Source organism: Mustela lutreola, chromosome 7 (genome assembly GCF_030435805.1).
Source record: "Mustela lutreola isolate mMusLut2 chromosome 7, mMusLut2.pri, whole genome shotgun sequence".
NCBI lineage: Eukaryota > Metazoa > Chordata > Mammalia > Carnivora > Mustelidae > Mustela > Mustela lutreola.
Genome location: NC_081296.1, coordinates 17425114 through 17445079, shown reverse-complemented (window position 1 = coordinate 17445079; position 19966 = coordinate 17425114). Strand labels below are relative to the sequence as shown.

General features: G+C 45.0%; 1 protein-coding gene across 6 annotated transcripts in view; it reads right to left on the bottom strand.

Annotated features, from left to right (window-relative positions):
* The window catches only part of LOC131835655 (piggyBac transposable element-derived protein 5-like), a 46463-nt gene that overhangs the window by 12475 nt on the left and 14022 nt on the right, over positions 1–19966 (bottom strand). For 2 of the 6 annotated variants that reach the window (XR_009355298.1, XR_009355296.1), the window contains exons 3-4: positions 11278–11409; positions 4305–4482 (exon numbers count right to left, since the gene is read on the bottom strand). The exons of 2 other annotated variants lie outside the window; for them this stretch is intronic. The gene's annotated coding sequence lies outside the window, so the exon portion shown is untranslated. Of the gene's footprint in view, positions 1–4304; positions 4483–4585; positions 4748–11277; positions 11410–19966 lie in introns of those variants that run through there. 2 more of the 6 variants (XR_009355297.1, XR_009355295.1) reach the window with 2 other exon arrangements.

Sequence of the window (19966 nt, the reverse complement as noted above, 5' to 3'; positions counted from 1 at the left end):
ATTTTCAGTATAACAGTATTCATTGTTTTTGTACCACACCCAGTGCTCCATGCAATCCATGCCCTCTATAATACCCACCACCTGGTACCCTGACCTCCCACCTTTTATATACCTGGAGGCACTTGCATGAGGCAGACAAGTTCTCAATAAAGAACTTTAATTTCAATATATTAAAGTATACTATGTTTTCCACAGTGAATATAGACTATTTATCAAATCAGAAACAAGTTCTGAAAAAAATACCCATATACAGATAGCTAACAAATACACAGCCCGGTACCTCTAAAGGTTAGTACTTCTACATATTTCAAAAGGCATCAAGTTTCTGCTGTTTTCCCCTGATCCAAGCATGCACATTTGTGTGTATGTAAGTAAACACCCAAAGACAACTGAATTAGTAGTCCACATTCACCACATGGATTAATGCCTGCTGTGATCTCTTTCCCTCCCAAATTGTTTCTGATTATTCACTAATTTTGCCTGCTTTCCAATAATAGGGAGAAGAAAATTTGCTTCCCCACCCAAGCACCAATCAAAAGGATACTTCTGTCCTGTGAGCCTTCATTTTTCATAGGGGAAAACAAACAAACAAACAAACACCCAAAAAACCCTGAGCAGTGAAACTAGAAATTCCCTCATGTTTCCTTTCTTTCTGGAGCTTACTGCCCTTAGGTTGCACAGTTGCCCAAATATTGGCCCCTCCATAAGAAGCTGTAAGTAGCACGTAGTGGATGAAAGATCCAGGATATAAGGAAGGGCTACTCTGGGCAGTTGCATGGCCTGGGATGGTCTGCCTCACCACTGGGCAAGGTCTGGGGTCTGGGGTCACCATACCTCAACACCTTTAAGAGAAGACTTCAACAAGAATGTTTATTTCAACATCTTTGCATGAGAAAATAAACACTGCCTTCAATAAACAGTTTCAATTAAAAATTAAAATTTTAAAACATAATTTTAAATATAATTATACCAAGAAGAATCATGACACATGTTGAAATATTTTAGGAGCCACAGTTTTCCTGAGGTACAAATAAATAGTTTGTACAAATAGGTAAAATCATTTATTAGGAAACTTTAAACCTCTTACAATAAAGTTACCACTAAGCTGGCAGGTTAGCTCAGTTGGTTAGAGCATGGTGCTAATAAAGTTACCACTAAATATAAGAATAAAGTGACCATTTTGCTTAAAAATAAACAAAGGTCACTTTGAAAGAGAATGGCAGCTTCCCTGGGGACATCCTCTATACCCAGCCCAATCAGTACTTACCAAGTACAAGTTTGTAGATTTTGCTAACATGGTAAATGATGGAAATAAATGAGGAAGACAATATTTTCAAAACAGTGTAAAAAGAACTTTAAAACAAGTATCTTGATTCTCCTTATTCTTCCACTCTAATTTGTAGCCTTTGGATAATATGTGGGAAAGAACATATGTACATTTAAATTTTAACTTAAATGTCTACCGAAATACAATGCTATCTTATTAAAATTCCTATCCCAAATTAAAAAAAGTCATGGTGACAAGTAATGTTGACAATCATGTAATGTAATCCTATCTTAAAACTCAAATGATGCTAAGAATGAATATTTCAAAACTAAATGGTTCACTTTGTTAAAAATATTCTTACTGAGTATTAAAAAAAATCACCCAATGGTATCATGTTTTTAAACTCATTCTACTCATCATGCCTGTATTTTATCCCACCAGTTCTCTCTAATGACTTAGCATTCTTTCTTGTCTGCTCTCTTCTCTCATTTCCTTTCGCCAACACCAAAAACACAAAGACTCCAAAGTCCTGAGAGCAGACTGGAGTATCCCTTTGTCTTCTAGAAGCTGTGCATTTTGACCCTACTGGTCCATTCCACCTGCCCAAAAGGCAAGATTGCCCAATAGGACAGTGCAGTCAGGAAGGGAGGCAAGGACAGAATCTTGAGGGATAGCAGAGAGGAAGAATCACCTTAAGAACTGGCAAGAATTCCTATCTCACATTGAGGTCTTTCATCCATTTTGAGTTTAATATTTTGTTCTAATAACAGAACTCTGGGTGGGATCCCAGATGGCTCCTCAGTGGGGACACATCACCAGGAAGACCACACCATGTTTAGAATTTAGAATCTTCGGCACCCCCACCCCAACCCCTACATTCCCCCAGAGAGGGGAGGGGGCTAAAAGCAGAGAACATCTATGTAAGGAAGCCTCCATAAAAATCCTCATAGCAGGGATGCCTGGGTGGCTCAGTTGGTTAAGCAGCTGCCTTCGGCTCAGGTCATGATCCCAGCATCCTGGTATCGAGTCCCACATCGGGCTCCTTGCTCAGCAGGGAGCCTGCTACTCCCTCTGCCTCTGCCTGCCATTCTGTCTGACTGTGCTTGCTCTCCCCCCAACCCCGATAAATAAATAAAATCCTTTAAAAAAAATCCTCATAGCAGGGGTTTCAGGAAACTTCCAGGTAAGTAAACATATCCAGGTACCAGGAGGGAGATGAAACCCAGCTCCACAGGAATAGACATTCCTGTGCTTGGGACCCTCCCAGACTGTGCCCCTGTGTCTCTGCATCTGACTGTTCATTTGTATCCTTTATCATTCCTTTCATAAATTGTAAATGAAAACAAATGTTTCCCAGAGTTCTGTGAGCCACTCAGTTGAACCGGAGGGGGAGTTGAAGGAACCTCTGATTTGTAGCCAAGTTGTAGAGAAGTTGTGGGTAACCTGGGCCCCTCCTACTTGTGACTGGTACGTGAATGTGATGGAACAGTCTCACAGGACTGAGCCCTTTACCTGTGGGATCAGATGCCATATCAAGGCAGACAGTGTCAAAGCTGAGTGAAACTACAGGACACCCAGCTGGTGTTGCAGAGTTGCCTGGTGAGGGAAAAATCCACAGCCTCAGCCACAGTGTTAGAAGTGAAGTGTTCTGTGTGAATATGGTAATATGAAAGCAGATGGGAGAACTGAAATGTTTCCTTGACATACACTCTCACACAAAATATTATGTATGCCAGGTCTTTGCTGATGTGATATAGCACATATGCAAGTTCTAGTGAAATATCATAAAGAGTCAACTCAAAAAACAAACAAACAAACAAGCAAACATACAAAATATGGATGAGCTGGGAGAAAATAAGCAATGTTTCCTCTTTCCTATCAAGAGGAAGACCATTCCTGAATTATCCAAGATTTTGCTTTTACCTGAATAACCATACAGTTCAATAGTACTTGAAGGAAAAAGCATGTTTGGTCCTCAGCGATCCTTTCCCCTGATATGGCCAGCAAGAGTGGAGTGACTTCTTGTGGATATATCTTTGCTCCAGAGTGGGGAAAAAAAGGAGTTCTTTCACAAACGTTCAAAGGGTTTTTAAAAAATGGCCCTCATTAAAATACATCTTCCCCTCCTTTGGAACCTGCTCACACTACACTCCAGGCCAGCGAGCATCAAGGGGTTGGAAATATGGTACAAAGTCCCATGAAGCCACCTCTCCCTCTAAACTATTCTTCTCTCTGCCAAATTCTGCTTTGGTCAGCCTAAGGATCAAATACCTGCCTTTGGGCCATAAAGTGATGTGCATTAATCGATCATTGGCCCTAACTGGCAAGTTCCTTAAAAACTCATGGGACGGGGCACCTGGGTGGCTCAGTTGGTTGGACGACTGCCTTCAGCTCGGGTCATGATCCTGGAGTCCCGGGATTGAGTCCCACATTGGGCTCCCAGCTCCATGGGGAGTCTGCTTCTCCCTCTGACCTTCTCCTCACTCATGTTCTCTCTCACTGTCTCTCTCTCAAATAAATAAATAAAATCTTTAAAAAAAAAAAAAACAACAACTCATGGGACACAGATGGTTGCCATGACTTTCCCAGGAAGCAGCTACTGTCTTTCCATGAATGCAGCATGAAAATACACAGCTGGGTGAGCAGATGAATGTCCACTCGTGAAACAAGCATGCTGAGGACAATAAACAGTAGTTTTGGATGGCAGATTTAAATTTCATTCACAGCCAAGAAAACAATCCAGATACATGATGTGTCTCCACTTCCTGCTGTTTCCAACATCTGAGTCCTCCCTTCCATTCCTGTTTCCACCACTTCAGTAAATGTCTCCTGACCTCATTGCATATAAAAAAGGCTCTGATTCTTTCTATTCTAATGTCTGTAAGATATTACTGTGAACAAGAGCAGGGGATAATTCCTCCTCCAAACCCATCTACGAAATAAAAGGTTCTATTCAGGATCATGACAAGCTGAGGAATCCCTCAAGAGAACTTCCAGAGTCATTTCAACCTGTAAGGCTGGCTAAAATGTTCCTCACCATCCACCACACCAGGGCTAGGACTGATGAGTGTCTCCACCATGCAGGTCCCTCTGGATGACATGATCGCTGGGAAACCAGGCACGAGGCAAGCAAAAATCAGCACCTGCTCTTCTGCAAAGTTTGTCTGAAGTGCTTGAAGCCACAGAAGAAACAGATTGACTCCTTCAGATCTTACCTAAAAACAAAATTAAAGGTGACAAAATTAAACACATGTTTATGCAGAGATTCACTGCAATGCAGATTCAGTTCTGAGAAAGAAAAACTAGAAGCTAAGGTACTGTTAAACTCCTGCACCAAGTTCTTAGTGACAAGGAAGCAGGCGTGCTGCAAGAAGCCCAAGGGTGAAGAGTTGGGGTCTGGAGCCACAGTGCCTGGTTCCAATGCAGGCTCTGCTTTTTGCTTTTTGCTAGCTTAGCTGTGGCCAATGGAGAACCACCAAACTTCTCTCTTTGCATCTGTCTCTACCTCTGAAAAATAAGGATGATAAAAGAATTTACCACAAAGTGCTGGCACGGGGATAAGTGACTTACAACAGTGCCTGTATCATCAACTGTCATTTAATCACAAAAATAATGCAAAAGCAATCATCCTCCAAATTTACAGTGTGCTTTGAATAGGGTTTTTTCTATAATATGCATATGTATCATGGAAAGTCCTTGAAAAATCTCAGAGATAAATAAGACCTTAAAGACCTGGCTCAGTTATTTGACCTTGAAGCCCATTCATCAGGCATTTCTACACCAGCCCTCCTTTTTTTTTACCTGTGCAGGTAGCTACCTCGAGGGCTGCCGCCGAATCATCACTTCCACAAAGAACCATTCAGAATTTTCTGGAACTCATATCATTGCTGGACTTCTGGCATAAGTCCATTGTTCCTGGTGGATGCTTCCAGTAGTAGGAAATGGAACATGCTCAATCAGGGCAGGGGGTTGTGTTTGACTTGCCCACTGCCATATCTCCAGCACCTAGAAAGGTGCCTGAAACACATAGCTGGCATCCAGTAAATGTGTGCAATAAATGAGTGAACTAGACAAGAATAGATATGCACTGGTAGACGTGGCCTGTGGAGTACAGCTTCAAAAGCAGGAGAGTAATGAGACTCCTACATGGTAGGTTGCATGGCACTGAGTTAACGAAAATGGGTCCTACAATCAGACCAAAGGTTAAACCTCGAAAGCTGTGCGATCTTGGACAAGTCACCTACAAGAACAAAGACCCCTGTCTTCTATTAATAACAGCTGGGAAGAGAGAATCTATTTCAGAAGGAAAGGGGACACAGGACGGCTGTGTATGACACTTATATTGTGGTCAAGATGGCCGTGTAAATTCACTTCATGGGGTCCCACACCATCATCTCCCACTACCATTTGAAATACATGGTAATGATAGATGAAATATATATATATATATTTTCAGTGTAACAGTATTCATTGTTTTTGCACCACACCCAGTGCTCCATGCAATCCATGACCTCTCTAATACCCACCACCTGGTTCCCCCAACCTCCCACCCCCTACCCCTTCAAAACCCTCAGATTATTTTTCAGAGTCCATAGTCTGTCATGGTTCACCTCCCCTTCCAGTTTCCCTCAACTCCCTTCTCTCCATCTCCCCTTGTCCGCCATGCTATTTGTAATGCTCCACAAATAAGTGAAACCATATGATAATTGACTCTCTCTGCTTGACTTATTTCACTCAGCATAATCTCTTCCTGGAAGAGATTATATATATATTTTTAAAAGATTTATTTACTTACTTATTTATTTGACAGAGAGAGATCACAAGTAGGCAGAGAGGCAGAGAGAGAGAGAGAGAGAAGGAGGAAGAGGGCTCCCTGCCGATGCAGGACTCAATCCCAGGACCCTGAGATCATAACCTGAGCTGAAGAGACAGGCTTAACCCACCCACTTAGCCACCCAGGTGCCCCTAGATTAAACACATATATTTTTTAAAGATTTTATTTATTTATTTGGCAGACAGAGATCACAAATAGGCAGAGAGGCAGGCAGAGAGAGAGGAAGGGAAGCAGGCTCCCTGCTGAGCAGAGAGCATGATGTGGGGCTCAATCCCAGGACCCTGGGATCATGCCTTCGACCCGAGCTGAAGGCAGAGGCTTTAACCCACTGAGCCACCCAGGCACCCCTAGATTAAATATATTTTTAAGAGAAGAGAAATGTTAGCAAGTGAACCTTGGTAAAAAACAAAACAAAACAAACAAAACCCCAAACTGACAAACATCTCCATGAAGCAGCAACCGCAGAAATTCTCAGTGATGCACAGATGTGTAGCGACAGGAAAAGATGTCTGGAGGCTGACTTCAAGGAGGACAAGTCGCTCCCACTGGAGATAAAGGCAGACAGAAAGGCCTGCTCGCTTGTGGCCTGAAGCCACAACTTCAACTGGGCTGGCGGACTTGATTGCACACCACTTGCTTCACCAGAACACTGTGAGGTTTCCAGTAGCTCATTACATCTAAACACTACTGCCTCCTTTAAAAAGGTTTCCCTTCCGGATCGCCCCTGACTTACAGGGATAGGCAGTAGGTGTCCCTACACGTGCTCCTTCCAAATTCTCTCCTCTCTCTGCTTTCTTCTGATCCACTTTTTATTTATGGGCTAGCTTTACAGGATATCCCTTCTGTGATTAAACAGGTCTTAATAATTCTACCTTTTGTAAAGGAAGCCTTCCCCAATTATTTATATGTTGATAAATATTTACCTCTGAATCTCCATAAATCATCACTTTATATGGCACCAACATGTAGAAAATAAGAATGAAGTTACCCAATTTTCAGAATGAACCATACAAATTACAACCTACCATCTAAAGCCAGAGACAGAAGGAGAACATCTGCATAAACTAAAGTAATGCGGGTTCCTTATTCATTCATATTTATTATGCAAAATGGAAGTTTTAGGAAGATTAGAATAATGCATACTTGTTCTATTATATAGGCAACTAATCCTCTGTAGATGGTAATGTATCCATAACTCCATCTCCAATCTAGAATTTCTGAACACGAGGAGAGGGTATTAAAATCTCCTCTGTGGGAGGTAGAGCATTACAGTGTCTGGCTCTGGCCTTCCTGCTGCAGGATGAGACTTGCAATTAGTGATGGCAAATGGAATTCACAAAACATTTCTGGGCTTTAGAGGACATCGGAAAACTAACAAAGGACTTAGAAAACGGTAGGAAAGGAAGCAGGAAGAAGGGAGGTGGCAGAAACAAGTGAGCCAAAACCTGATCTGTAAGCAACAAGCTCAAGAGAAACAAATCAGGGTGCCAGAGAACAAATGCCATTTTCACTGCAGGATCTCTACAGGCCTGTGCCCTCCAGACCCCGTTCCCACCACATGGTAAGTTGGGGGAACTGAACCTGAGATTTCCTTAATAAACCAGGACCCTCAAATGGAACCAAAGTGATCCCAACCAAGAACACTCCCAGCCTCCTGGCAAAGGAAAGACAAACCCTCCAGGAAAAAACAAACAAACAAAAAAATCCCACAAAAAAAAAAAAAAACAGAATTAAAAGAGATTACATCTATGTTCCAATAAATCTGGTCTCAAAATCCCTTCACAGAGCATGCAAGAAATGAGGCCACTGTGAGAGACAGAAGACTGAAGGAAAATGAAGACTTCAGACACTGGAATGATCAGATACAGAATAGAAAATATTACATGTTAATTGTTTAAGAACACAAAAGAGGTTTAAAAGTGAAGAAGGATCAAGAGCCTATCAAAAGCAGCAGGCCAAGTGTGAACATGGAACTGAAGGAAGTTAAACAGGGACCAAAAATCACTGAGACGTAAAACACAACAGAAAACACACCAGAATGGTGGGGCAGTAGATGAGCCCCGAATGAAGGACTTCACAACACTGCACCAAGAAGTGAAGACATTCCCCAGAATGCAACACAAGGAGGCAGGAGAAGAGGATGAACGCCAGCTTGAGAGACACGAACAACAGACAGGAGGTTTAAATAAGAATCCTGGGAAGTACAGCAGAAGGACAGAGTCAACATTTCAGAAGACAACAGCTGAGGATATTACGGAAATGATAAATCCAGAAATACAGGAAATGCACAGATACCAAGCAAGATGAGAAATCTTCAATTAGACATTTTGTGGTAAAGCTATAGAACACCAAAAACTAAGAAAAATGTTTTAAGGAAAGCCAGAGAGAAAAGGCATTTAAAGGAATGAACAGGGTGGAAACAGGGTTTAAAGCTGCTACAGTGGTAAGGAGATGCTAGTAAAATGGTACCTGTAAAGGGTGACAGGAGTATTTTTACTGCCACTACTGCTAATACTGTGTCTAATGCACATAACAACTGAAGACTGCGAAGGTTAAGCTGGAGCAGAAAAAAATTAAACGAATTATGACCCTCAAAAGAAGGATCATGTCGGGACGCCTGGGTGGCTCAGTGGGTTAAGCCTCTGCCTTCAGCTCAGGTCATGATCCCAGGGTCCTGGAATCGAGGCCCGCATCGGGCTTTCTGCTCTGCAGGGAGCCTGCTTCCTCCTCTCTCTGCCTGCCTCTCTGCCTACTTGTGATCTCTGTCTGTCAAATAAATAAATAAAATCTTAAAAAAAAAAAGAAGGATCATGCCAATGAATTTCACAACTCTGGTGATCACTTTAAAAACATCTCCTCTTTTTATCATAGCATTTGTATCATGTCCAGGATGAGATATTACAGCACACATGATAGAATATTTTAAAACAATAGTCCATTTTGCTCAAACTCCATGTTGAAAGCAAACGACTCTGTCAAACACTTTGAAGAAGGTAAAAGTAGTGGAACCATGTTTTGTCAAGAAATCCCACGGAGAAAAGGAGGTAGTAAAACCAAGCAGCAGTACGGAGGAAGGGCAGCCTCAGGAAGAAAATGAACACCGTTTACTTCTGCTTTGTTCTCTTTTTTGTTTTCTTGTTGTTGGTATCTTTTTTTTTTTTTTTTTGGTCTTTCCCAGAAATCACTTCATATATATACATTTATCTGTTCAACTTCAGTGAAAGTTGGGAGGAAAAGGTGCCAGAACTTTTGAATGGTTGTCTTCAGCTGAGTGCTTATTTTCTTCCTTCAGTTTCTCTGGGGTTTCCCACTATTCTTCAATAAACATGTGTTGCTTTCTGGCAGGGTAAAGCCAAATGCATTTTTAAAAGAAGTAATGGCAGGTCATCCGTCCATCCAGATCAGGAGAGAGCTCATACCAGGGAAGGCAGAGAGGGTAGTAGACTCCCCTCTGTGAGTTCCTGCCCTCTTGGTCTTTCCTCAGCCCTTGCTCTCTGCTCTGTCTCTCCAGTCACACCCCAAACCCAGAGCAACAAAAGGCCTGTTCAAAACTTAAACCCTGTGAGAAGGGCCATGCAGAGGCAAGGAGAGCCCTGTAAGACTCTGAGCCATGTGGTCTGTATCTGAGACTGCACATCTCCTTGAGCCACGTTCCATTCCCTCTATGCCTAATGTTGGCCTCGCATTCTACAGAAGCAGTCAGGGCATCCATACACTCCTCTCTGTGTGCTTTTCTATATACCTGATCCCATCTCAACCCACAACACCCAGCGCCATGCACCATCTGTCATCTCCATTCAGTCAACCTGCAAATAGGCAAACACAGCCTGTAAAACCCACCCTTGTCCAAGCTATGTCTGGAGTTATGATCATCTGTGTCCTTACCATCAAACTTTCTAAAAGGCTATTCTTGTGTGTGACCTCCATGGTCTCACGCCCAGTCACTCTCTCTCTCTGTCTGGCTTAGGACTCCACTACTCACCTCCCATTTTCTTTCAGTACTCAGTGACAACCTCCTCGATCTACCCCCACCCCCTAATCAAGCTGCTTTGCAACTTTTCACATCATCAAACATTGCTGACATTTCATTCCTTGAAATCTCTCTTCTCTAGACATCTGTGCAAAAATGCCTTCCTGGCATCAAAGCCACATCCCTCCCCTTCCATCCACTACTCCTTTATTCTTCCCCTTTATCTGCCCAAGAAAAGAAGGAATTACCCTAAATCCTTAACTGTCACTCTCTCTACAAGGAATATATCCCTTGGCAACAGCATGATTGCATCTCTCTTCCCCCAAGCACCCATCCCTACATTTTGACTGTCCAACCAGAACCTACACCTGCGGGTCCCACAGACACCTCAACTCAGATTGCCTAAAGCTGCACTCCTCCTCTTACCTCCTGGACCTGGCTCCCTTCCTGAGTTGCCATGATTGTTGTGGCAGTTGACAATCAGACTCAACATTCTGAAAGCACAGAGGCACCCCTAAGCCTACTGCAGCATTTTTTTTTTCCATAGCCGAGATATGGAAGCAGCCCAAGTGTCCGGCAACAGAAGACAAAGTGGTACATACACACAATGGTATATTACTCAGCCATCAAAAAGGATGAGATCCTGATATTTACAACAGTATGGATGTACCTAGAGGGTATTGTGCTAAGCAAAATAAGTCAGACAGAGAAAAACAAATACTGTATCTCCAGGGATGAATCCTTGAAAAATGCCCTACATATTCAAGTTTTAATGCAGGACCAGAAGCAACAGTTTTAGCATATATCACCACGATATAAAATAAAATCTTTTTTTAAAAAAAGGGAAATAATAGGACAACAGCAATTAGGGTAAAAAGACTTAACAATTGTCTTGCTCCTCATCACCAGCACCACACCAGTTACACGTCTGACCCCCAGGACAGCATAGCAGGTGTGAGGACAGGTCCAGGCAGAGAAAGTGTTACTTGTCACATTTTTTGAAAAATGATAAACAGAAGGGATGCCTGGGTGACTAGGCTGGTTGAGCGGCCAACTCTTGATCTCAGCTCGGGTCTTGATCTCACGGTGGTGAGTCTGAGTTCCACACTGGGATCTGCACTGAGTGTGGAGCCTGCTTTAAACTAAACTAAACTTAACTAAACTAAAATAACACCTCTGTCAAAAGTACGTGAATTCACAACTTACATGTAAGTCAAGTTCTACTTGTTCTAAGACAGCATGCAAACCAAGATGTCGTTATCAAGACAGGAAGCAAGATAAATTGTGTATTCCATGTGCCATGAGATGCATCCAAGTCAGCCATGGCCCTCCACACATCTGCAAGAGAGGGTATATTATCCCCATTAGCACAGAGGAAACCAAGGCTCAGAGAGGTTAAAGAAAAAAAAAAAGAGTCCAAGATCATAGCATCATTTAGCAGCATAGCCAGAATGTATAGGAATTACCTCAAAACAGGCCACACTAGTGAAGAATACCTTAGTGTGGAGTTATGAAAACCCAGGTAGAATGCTGCCTCAGAAAGGCAGATAATCAATAAAGGAAAAATAAAGAGGCTCCCGGGTGGCTCAGTCGGTTAAGCATCTGCATTGGGCTCAGGTCATAATCCTGGGATCTTGCCCTATGTCAGACTTCCTGCTCAGCAGGGAGTCTGCTTCTCCCTCTGCCTCTGCTCCCCATTCATTCTCATAAACAAACAAATCAATAAAATCTTACCCCAAAAAAAGAAAAAAATAAAGATTATAAGCTTACAATAAAGATATGAATGATGAGTCAAAGCTTTCAGTGACACACACACACCTGCCTACAGTTCTTTGGCTAAAACATGGGTGGAATTGATGGGGCTAGAAGAACAGGAGGCACATAGGCCCGGACAGCACAGCCCCAGCAGATGCAGAATCCTGGTGTAGGTTTAGCTAGCTTTCATTGTCCTTTAAAATGTCAAAGCTAGGGCGCCTGGGTGGCTCAGTGGGTTACGCCGCTGCCTTCGGCTCAGGTCATGATCTCAGAGTCCTGGGATCGAGTCCCGCATCGGGCTCTCTGCTAGGCAGGGAACCTGCTTCCTCCTCTCTCTCTGCCTGCCTCTTTGCCTACTTGTGATCTCTGTCTGTCAAATAAATAAACAAAATAAAATCTTTTCCACAGTATAGAACAACACAAAGGATGGTACTTTCTTGGGCTGATTTCTGTTTGTTTGATTTTAAGTAGGCTCCACAGCCAGCACGGACACTAGTGCAGGGTTTCAACTCAGGACCCTAAGACCATGAACTGATCCAAAGGCAGACAATCGATTAAGCCACCCAGGCACCCCACTTTCTTGGGTTCTAATGGGACTTTTCCTAGGCTCTAATCCTAGCTGTACTGGCTGCCAGGGGAATAAAGTCCAGCACCACAAGAAAAGCATCCCAAGGCAGCAGTCCACTGCAGAAGATTTGCTGGTGGCTGCCATCATCAAAGAGTCAGTGGGTGAAGTTGTTGAAGCACAGTGGGAACAATGATAGCCACTGCCTTTTGGGTGTCACTGAATCATCCTACTCATCTTCAGGAAGCCTGGCCCTTCTCCAGTCAATGCAGCAAAAGCAAACTTGTTAGAAGAACAGGGGAGGGGGTCATCTCCCTCCCTCCCAGAAACTGAAGCAACCAGCCAAACAGTGCAGCACTGGAGTAAAAATAAAAATATGAAGGAATGTGGCAGCACCTGGGTAGCTCAGTCTGTTAAGCATCTGCCTTTGGGTCAGGTCCTGATCTCAGAGACCTGGGATCTGAGACCCACATCAGGCTCCCTGCTCAGTGAGGAGTCTCCATTTCCTTCCCCCTCTGCCCCTGCTCCTAGCTTTCTCTCTCTCTCTCAAATAAATAAAATCTTTAAAATAAGAAATTTAAAAATGAAGAAATGAATCAAAATGCAGAATTCAGAAACAGAACTACAGATATAAAAACTACATATAAAAACCTGAAATATGACCCGGTGAGTGAGGAAGGATTATTAAATCATGATACTGTATGAATTGATTGCCATTTTTTTCTTAGAACATAGAGCACACTGCACTACATGAAAACAAAAACACAAAATTAGGATTGAATACAAAAACAAAATTATCAGTGTTATTCCATCAAGTGTTTCTCTAACCTACTGATCAAAACCTCAGTTCATCCTCCAAAAGAATCTGGGCACCACCTCAGCACACACGAACACATTTTCAGGCCACAGTTCACACTGCTCCAGTCCCCACTCTAAGTCCTGAGCCACGGGCTCCTCCAGGCAAAGCCACCACCAACTATGTCAGGGCCCCTGCCATAGAAATCCCCAAACCCAACCACTTCAAAACAGGGAGACTCAGGGAGATTCAAATGGGCAGAAACGTGGGACTTTGACTTTTTTTTAATTAAAAGAAAAATACAGCAAGAAACATTTCTAGCACAAAGTGAAGAGCTAATCTCTCACAATGTTGAGAGTATTAGAATTATCAATAAACCATCAATAGTTTGATAGGTCAAACAGGCCAAAAGCTGGAAACACAAGAGGAAATGCTCACAGCAAACAGACCTGAAAGCCAGGGCCTGGACCGGCTGACATGGCTCTGCCACTTACCACAGCGAGAAAGTGTATCTTTCCTGGGCCTCAACTTCCCTCCTGGCCAGCAGGAAAGTGGCAACACCACAAAACTCATGTCTGTTGGGGGATTACGTGAAAGGAGAATGCTCAGTGATAGCCCCGCCACACCGCCCGTCCAGCCACAGTCTGTACCCAGTGACTGGGAATTTCCTCTACTGCAGCCACACAAAGAGCTGAAGGATCTGCACAAGATGCCTGTTTATTTACCAGTCACAAAAACACGTTCTGCCATAAGCAGAGAGGGCAAGAGACCCCAAGAGATGGGAATATCCCTCACCCTGCCTGGACCAGGCTTTTAAGACAAGTTGGAAAGCCCACAGCAGCTCTGCCACTGACTCTGAATGAGCCTTTGGAAGACAACACCATCCCAAACAACAGTTTAATTTACTTCTCTTTAAAAAGCAGTGAGACAAGGTCTTGGCCACATCTTCATAAATTAACAGCTTAGGAGGCTAAACTCCAATGATTTAGTTATGTCCCCAGCAGGCACACCTCCACTCGTGGGCAGCTTCAGGGAGAAAGGGTGCCTCCCCATCCATGAGGACACCCTCTGACATTCATCTGCCTGAAGATGCTTCCTACCCATGGGCATTTACTCCCTGGAACCCTCCCCATCTAAGTTCATCTCTGGATGCTGCACGAGGCAACTTCCTCACACCCCCATCACCACTGGCGACACCGCAGCTACCCCTGAGCCTTCAAGCAGGGTGCACCTGTCTTTGCTGCCAAGTGTCCCATCAGCCCAGCTCCATCACTGATTTCTGTACCCATAATTAATTAACTTATACATGTATGTATTTATTTATTTTTACAGATTTATTTATCTTAGGGAGAGACAGAGACAGAGATACAGAGAGAGCACACACACACAAATACAGGGAGATAGAACCTCCAGCAGATTCTACACTGAGAGTAGAGCACACCTCAGGGCTCAATCCCACCACCCTGAGATCATGACCTTAGCTGAAACCAAGAGTTGGATGCTTCAACGACTGAGCCACCAGGCACCCCTCTGTACCCTTAATCTTAAGAAAAGACAGACACTACTTCTTCCTGTCAGCCACAGCCTCATAAGCCATTGTCACACAGCCAAAGTTTCCAGAGGGCAGGACCATGTCTGCAACACCAGTGATGCCAGAGTATCACCATAAAACTACAATCTAGTGAGTACCAGGTTCTGCTCTAAGCTCCTAATATGGCCTTCTATTTTGTACCCCTCACAGACCTACATGCTAGGTATTATCCCCAGTGCACAGAGGAGGACACTGAGGTCCATGGCTTACCCAAGTGATCTACTTTTATGTGGCAGCAGCAGGGGCCTGAACCCAAGTCTGTGACTCCAAGGCCCCTCTGTCAACTCTGCCACTCATGCAGCCCCAACACAGTCATCAAATACCTCCCTAAACCCTCATCCCTCCTGTGAAAAAGCATGGTCTTCTGTCATTTCCCAGATGGGAAGAAAGCCGGCTTGAGCCAGATATAGTGACCTGCCCATGATGGTACAGGCGATGTCCCCCCTGTTCTCCCTCCAACACCCATGTCATTCTGCACAAGGCCCCATGGGGTCCTTCATGCTTCCAGTGGAAAACTCTGGTGAGACCACCAGTCTCCTGGCAGGCCTTCATCTTGACCCTGGAGGACAGGACCAGTTAGGAGAAACCGGCTAGTTAAGCCTCTGAAATGGGGTCCTACCACCCAGGAAAACCCCCTTATCTCCAGGGCATTGCCCGTGTGAATTAGCTGGCTTTGTAGAGGGCTCCACAAGCACCAGCCTTGCTGAGTCACTTTCTCTAAGGTGGTGGCTGAGACAAAAAGGACCCAGGAAAGAAAGGCATAGGCTGTTGTGGAACTCCAGTCCTTGGCATCAACAATTAATGTGAGAAGCTGCCTCTGCTCACCAGATCTGCACTTTATGTGGGGCACACTGTTCAAAGTTTACACCCCCCATCTCTGTAACCTTCACGACAACCCCTGGAGCTCCCTGCACCATCATTACCACCTCACAGACAAGGAGACAAGGCATGAGAGGTGTGTAGAATGATGCAGCTCTGTGCTGGGGCCAACCTGGGGAGGACTCCCACAGGCTTGCTCTTCCCACTGCTGCAGAAGCAGCTGAAAACAACGAGTTTTGTTTGTATTATGTAGAGTGGAAAAGTCAACCATAAAGGTCATTCAATTTTTAAATGGATTATTCCTCAGGATAAAAACAGTTCCAAAAAATAATTTCCGAGAAGTTCAACATATTCCTCCTTCCAGGTGCCTGGAATGTGATGGAATGTTGTTAAAATAAGTTCTGGCCCATCAGCATGCCAGACAGAAACTGGAAGTAAGCTGTTGCAGGTCCCCAAAGGCTCCGTCACAACCCTAAGGAGAAGACATATAACTTTCACTGTCCCAAAGTGGTTATGTTAAAAAAAAATAGGCACAGGTGGAACATTTTAAATTACAGACTTTCAATGCAGGGGCAGTGGGGGCAGGGGGGGTGTCCCCCCACTACCCCCAAATGTTTCAGCTATATAGAGTGACTTACCAAAGTGACTCATCACAAGTACCTACAAGGCGACTGACAGGCAACAGACCGATGAGGAAGGTGTTCGGACCGCTTAACAAAACCAACACAACTTAGAATCTTCATTATTGAAAAGAGAAAACCATTTATTAAACACTCGCCAGGCACCAAACCCGCTAGGCACTGTCACACGCTCTACTCATCACAAGGCTGCCAAACTCAGTGCAGAAACTGAGTCTGAGTAAGTCACCTAAGGACATGTAGCACCAGAAACTGGATTCCAACCAGGTCTGACATCAAAGCCCACCCCAGCTTGCTGCAATGCTTCAGCACCTAAGCTTTGTGATGATCAATAAACTACATTCTTACCAATGTTTACACATCTCTGTTAGAATTCAGGGAAAGGTTTTTAAAAATTACATACACAAGGGGAAAAAATAATGCAGGTTCTGGAGGCAGGCTTCCCAGTGTTCAAATCTTGGCTCCTCCACTTGCAAGCTGTGAGACCTTGGACTCCTTTAGCTCCCCTGTGCCCGTATTTCCATGCATTAAAATGGTAGCCATAACAGACCCTATCTCCTAAGGCAAATAAAGCATTTTGGTGTTGTTGTTGTTGTTTTAAGATTTTATTATTTATTTGACAGAGAGAGAGAGACAGGGTGAGAGGGAACACACACAGGAGGAGTGTGAAAGGGAGAAGCAGGATTCCCACTGAGCAGGAAGCCTGGTGAGGATTAGATCCCAGCACCCTGGGAGCATAACCTCAGCTGAACAACTGAGCCACCCAGGTGCCCACAAATAAAACATTGAGAATCATTCCTGGCATGAGTTAAACCTCAGAAGGTGTGGGCTGGTGTTACTTCTTGCTGGGCACTAGATAGGGTCAGCAGCCTCAGGCCCACTGTTTTAGCAACTCATTTGCATAAACAAAGCCCAGGCTCAGCCACTTTGTGCTTACCCTATGGTTTCTTCCTGTCACTAACATCTCCCCTCACTCCTGCTCTGTGGCACTAAGCTCTGGGCCTCAACTTCCCATCTGTCAAATGAGGTGAGGAGCCCAGCTGATCTATCTGAGGTCCTTCCAGCTGGACAACCTAGGATTCTTGGTAACTCAGGGCCCAGAAATTTCAGAACCATCCTAACACAAACATTACCAGATGACACCCACTCATTTTCCTCAAATCTTCTCTTCCGTATTATGTATAAATGCTTATTTTCATGGCAAATCTTCTCCAAGATCCCAGGGCTCCACAAGCACCCAGAATAGGCTGGGCAGGCATCCCCAGTGCTGAGGTTGGGGACATGATGGTTAGAAGCTCTGACCCCCAGGGGAGACGGATTCCAAATCAAGCTGCTCTGATAAGCAGGTCCTCCCCGTTAGAGAGGATTTCAACAGAGCACAGTTAAGAGGAAGTGCAGGCAAGAAACTCAGAACTTGGCCCACTGGACAGAGGGCAGTAGGACAGTGGGCCGGAGGGGTGACAGAGGGATGGAGAGGAACGGCACGATCAACAGAGGCCAGCCAAGGCAGCACTGATGCTCAATGTAAGAGGGTGGACTGGGGACACACTGTGAAAATGGCTTCACAGGCAGGAAGCAAGCCCAGCTCAGCACAAAGCAAAGTCCTGAGCAGGAACCTTCTGGGACCAGGTTGGACACTAAGGTGAGCTGAAAATGGCTGTGGGACCCCGTGCAGTCTGAATATCACCCATGCCTCTCACAGGCTGGGTGACCCCGGACCAGTTATGTTACATCCTTTAATGTTTCCTAAAGGGTATATTCACTCCATAACCCTGAGCCATGTTCTCATTTCGGTGAGTGTCGGAGGCCGCAATAAGGCTTGAGACAAGAACCAAACCAGACCCTGACTTGTGCCTCCTTTAAAGTCCAAATAACCTAACAAAAGGTTTAGGAAGGGAAAAGTTGAGTAGCACTGGGAAAGGGTCTGTGCTATGTGTTGTGCGCTCACCTACGTGACTTCCCACATGCTTGCTAAACCAATGAGAACAATTTGGTTGGGCTAAAAAGTTCGTTGCTGGTCCTTGCTGCCTTAGAACAGCCCATAAATTACTTTCAGGTTTGCTGTATTTGTACTGGCATCAGCCATTTGGCGTCATGAGGAACCGTGGTTGCTTAACTAGACACAGATATAATGTCACCATATATATGGCCTTAATGCTTTGAATAAACTTAGCACTGTTGGACATCCTCCTCAGTGCTCCTCCTGCCCCCCATCTCTTTGCTTCTCGAGTTCTTTTCTTCATCCTCTTACTCTCATGTTCCTGGTTGATTTGTTGCGCTGGCCACGATAGGTGAGGATCTGATGGTGCCCACAATCTACAGGGATCCAATATATATAACTAGGATAGCCTGGAGGGGGGTGGGCAACGCAGGCTGGACAGGGAGTTAAGAAGGAGTCAGGAAGGGCGCCAGGGTGGCTCAGTGGGTTCAGCCACTGCCTTCGGCTCAGGTCATGATCTCAGGGTCCTGGGATTGAGTCCCGCATCGGGCTCTCTGCTCAGCGGGGAGCCTGCTTCCTCCTCTCTCTCTCTCTGCCTGCCTCTCTGCCTGTCTCTCTGCCTACTTGTGATCTCTCTCTGTCAAATAAATAAAATAAAATAAAAAATCTTAAAAAAAAAAAAAAGGAGTCAGGAAGAAGTCATTCCCACACTTGAGGCATGGGTTGGTACTGACCAGAGACACTGGGTGAGAGACGGTTTCCTAAGACTGCTGTAAGACTAGCCGGGTCCAGGCAAAGCACCTAACAGTGTGTAGATGTAACCCATCTGTAAAAGGGGGGCGGGGGGTGGTGGTTGCAGCTGGTTGAGCATCTGACTCTTTGTTTTGGCACAGGTCCATTCACCTGGCCCATTCACCTGTGCCTGCATGTGTTCTGTGGTGTACTCTTTATCTCTCTCTCTCTCTCAAATAAATAAATCTAAAAAGAAAAAAAAAAAAAAAAAAAGGAAGTCAGGAAGAATCAGGAGACATTCTGTTAAGGTCCCAAAGACTCCACCCTCCTCAACTAGCCTCCGGAAATAAAGTAAGTGGATGCCCAGGAGCCTCCTGGACACAAAACTTTCCAAACCAAAGCTTTCAAGTTCATACTGGAGAAAAGGTTGCTGTGCAAATTCAAGACAAAAAAGCCGGCCAGGGTGGGGTGGGTTTGGACGGGGTTGGCCCTGTAGGGCTCTGGCCACTAAATGCCCACTGCCCAAGCCAGGAGCCTGGAGTCTATGCAGCCAGTGCTTCCTGAGGCTTCAACATCATGGCCTCACCCTGAAGTTTCCTCCTGGAAGCTCCTTACCCAGGGAGGCCACCTGTGAGCATCCCCTCACACACACCCCAGCTTCTGCCCCTCCATCCAGCTGGAGTGAAGGATCCCCAAGCCTGCTCTCTCTGGTCTCTCCTGCACAGAGAGGAGTATGTGCCCCGGAAAGGAGGGTCCCTGAGGATATCTGAGTCCCTGGGCCGAAGACAGCTGGCTTGAGAATGTGGGGTTTCTGCGAGGAACCAGGGTAGGGAGCTCCAAGGTGGAGGGGAGTCCTGGGAGTCTGGGATCGCAGATGCCAGTGGCCCCCTAGTGGAAGGGTTTCAGTGACTCCAGAGGTGAGAGGGGCCAGGGGTCAGGTCAAGGATCTGTGGGGGAGGGGGCCGGAGATGGAAGTGATCCCAGGGTGGTCGCAGCCCCAAAGTAGAGGTGTGGGGGTGGGGGTGGGGGGAAGGGGTCCATGGGCCAGAAAGGAATGGTA